We start from the raw sequence: 3,772 nt of genomic DNA, 5'->3' as shown, positions 1-3,772 counted from the left end.
TGAGTTTGTTTTGTGTGGAATTTGAAAACCATTAAGTTAAACGAGGATTAAGAATGAGGAATCTCTTAATGTCTTGTTTACTTAATGTGTGTTTGTGAAAATCGTTTAAGTTAACTGAATATTAAGAATGGGGAATCTCTTAATGTCTGGGTTACTTAATGTTGTTTTGAAAATCGTTTAAGTTAACTGGGTGTTAAGAATGGGGAATCTCTTAATGTCTCGGTTACTTAATGTTTGTTTTTGAAAATCGTTTCAGTAAATGAGTATTAAGAATGGGGAATCTCTTAATGTCTTGTTTACTGAATGTTTTGTGTGGAAATCGTTTAAGTCAAAAGTATATTAAGAATGGGGAATCTCTTAATATGTCTGTTTGCTTAATGTTTTGTTTTGAAAATCATTAAGTTAAATGAGTATTAAGAATGGGGAATCTCTTAATATCTGCGTTTACTTAATGTCGTCGTGAAAATGATTTGTGGAGAAATGAATTGTTGTGTTTTGGCGTGAATTGTGTAATAAATAAATCTATGAATACGTTTGAGTTCGTTCTGTGTGGAATTTGAAAACCATTAGAGCTAAACGAGTATTAAGAATGGGGAATCTCTTAATGTCTCATTTACTTAATGTGTGTTTGTTTGTGAAAAATCGTTTTAAGTTAAATGAGTATTAAGAATGGGGAATCTCTTAATTTGTCGTTTACTTAATGTTTGTTTTGAAAGTCGTTTAAGTTAAATGAGTATTAAGAATGGGGAATCTCTTAATGACTTATTGGCTTAATGTTGTTTTGAAAATCGTTTAAGTTAAATAAGTATTAAGAATGAGGAATCTCTTAATGACTTATTTACTTAATGTTGTTTTGAAAATCGTTTAAGTTAAATAAGTATTAAGAATGGGGAATCTCTTAATATGTCTGTTTGCTTAACGTTTTGTTTTGAAAATCATTAAGATAAATCAGTATTAAGAATGGGGAATCTCTTAATATGTCTGTTTGCTTAACATTTTGTTTTGAAAATCATTAAGATAAATCAGTATTAAGAATGGGGAATCTCTTAATATGTCTGTTTGCTTAACATTTTGTTTTGAAAATCATTAAGATAAATCAGTATTAAGAATGGGGAATCTCTTAATATGTCTGTTTGCTTAACATTTTGTTTTGAAAATCATTAAGATAAATCAGTATTAAGAATGGGGAATCTCTTAATATGTCTGTTTGCTTAACATTTTGTTTTGAAAATCATTAAGATAAATCAGTATTAAGAATGGGGAATCTCTTAATATGTCTGTTTGCTTAACATTTTGTTTTGAAAATCATTAAGATAAATCAGTATTAAGAATGGGGAATCTCTTAATATGTCTGTTTGCTTAACATTTTGTTTTGAAAATCATTAAGATAAATCAGTATTAAGAATGGGGAATCTCTTAATATGTCTGTTTGCTTAACATTTTGTTTTGAAAATCATTAAGATAAATCAGTATTAAGAATGGGGAATCTCTTAATATGTCTGTTTGCTTAACATTTTGTTTTGAAAATCATTAAGATAAATCATAAGTTGTATTGACCCGTGATAGGTGGCACCTCGGTAAACAATACTGACCCGTGATAGGTGGTACGTTTACGACTTACGTTCCTTGGTGAATTGTGTTTGTCCGTGAGGGACTGCACAGGTGTTTGTCCGTGGGAGACTACGCCCTGGTGAATTGTGTTTGTCCGTGAGAGACTGCACAGGGGTTTGCCCGTGAGAGACTACGCCCTGGTTTAAATTAAATGAGAATTAAGAATGGGGAATGTCTTAATGTCTTGTTTACTTATGTGTGTTTTGGTAAATCGTGCTTGTAACACCCCATTTTTCTTAGCGAGGGTATATTTTTTTTTTCAAAAGTAATTAAACTAAAACAGAGAAATAGATAAAGAAATGCCTTTGGATAAATAATTGAGTCATTATAATTTACAAGCAGCGGAAAAGTTTCTCCAATTATAAATCCAAAACATTTACACAACAACAAATGGTACATGGAACCCATTCAAGTAAAAAGTCAAACCGACAATATTAGTATAAGTACAGTTTTCCAAACTAAAAATACTCCAATCCAAAAAGAAGGACACCTAGTTCCTATACATCATCCTAATCTGATCATCCTACCAAAAAGCTATACACCCTGAGTATCTCCACGCGCCCCGTGAGATCCTCCTAACGTAACTGCAGTCACGCGTTCCCATCTCCATTCCCGTCCGTAGGGTACGAACCGGTAGGACCGTCCTGACTCTTATATGAGGGCAAAGCCCAGATTTCCACAATAATTGTAAAGGGTCACCAACCGAAATTAACAGATAACACATAACATTTAAGTTTTAAATGCACAAAATAACCTTTCAACTAAGCATGCACCTTAAAAGGATTTTCCACATGTTAAAAGTTCATATAATGCTTGCCAATTAACAATGAACTCAAAATGAAGTTCTCAAACCATCAAGTAATACATAACTGACCAAAGCATTGATAAATCAATTGAGCAATCGATTATCTAACTCAAAATAAGGACTTTTGCTGAGCCAATCGATTGCCAAATCGATTTGGTCAGTTCTGCTGAGTTTCTGCATGACCAAATCGATTTCTAAGTCGATTTTGTCAGTTCTGATGAGTCCCTGGGTTGCCAAATCGATTTCCAAATCGATTTCGGCAGTTTTGCTGAGTTCCTGCCTCTCTGCCAATCGATTTCCAAATCGATTTCTTAAAAGATTTTGAAAGATATATTTATACAATCGATTGGCAAATCGATTAGGTCAAAATGGTGAACTTCCTGCAACTCATCCAATCGATTGGGAAATCGATTTCCCTGATCGTTTTTCCAAAAATTCATGCATTAACTCAAGTCATTCCTAATCAAGTTCACAACCTAACACTTAGCAATTCCTACGCGATTACCACGACAATTGGGATCTCGATAACCATCATACTTACACACAACAATCAACACATAACACTTAGCATTTTCAACACAATTAATACAACATCATGGATTTCGAAATGGTATTGCAATCAAACATGTTATCACCAAATTCCAAAACATAACACTTAGCATTTATAACACATTACTACACAACAAAAATGAACCAACAGTTCACAAATCAACAGGGTGTAGTCTCTTGCGGACAAACACAATTCCCTCAGGAACGTAAGTCGTAAACGTACTACCTATCACGGGTCCGTACCGTTTACCGAGGTGCCACCTATCCCGGGTCAGCACAACTTACCAAAACATACACGAGTAAACGAGACATTAAGAGATTCCCCATTCTTAATTCTCGTCTAACTTAAACCAGGGCGTAGTCTCTCACGGACAAACCCCTGCGCAGTCTCTCACGGACAAACGCAATTCCCGCAGGAACGTAAGTCGTAAACGTACTACCTATCACGGGTCCGTACCGTTTACCGAGGTGCCACCTATCCCGGGTCAGCACAACTTACCAAAACATACACGAGTAAACGAGACATTAAGAGATTCCCCATTCTTAATTCTCATCTAACTTAAACCAGGGCGTAGTCTCTCACGGACAAACCCCTGCGCAGTCTCTCACGGACAAACGCAATTCCCGCAGGAACGTAAGTCGTAAACGTACTACCTATCACGGGTCCGTACCGTTTACCGAGGTGCCACCTATCCCGGGTCAGCACAACTTACCAAAACATACACGAGTAAACAAGACATTAAGAGATTCCCCATTCTTAATTCTCATCTAACTTAAACCAGGGCGTAGTCTCTCACAGACAAACCC

The sequence above is a fragment of the Cicer arietinum genome, chromosome 2 (genome assembly GCF_000331145.2).
Source record: "Cicer arietinum cultivar CDC Frontier isolate Library 1 chromosome 2, Cicar.CDCFrontier_v2.0, whole genome shotgun sequence".
Taxonomy (NCBI): Eukaryota; Viridiplantae; Streptophyta; class Magnoliopsida; order Fabales; family Fabaceae; genus Cicer; species Cicer arietinum.
The sequence above is the reverse complement of the archived record's forward strand: the minus strand, read 5'-3'. Positions refer to the sequence as shown.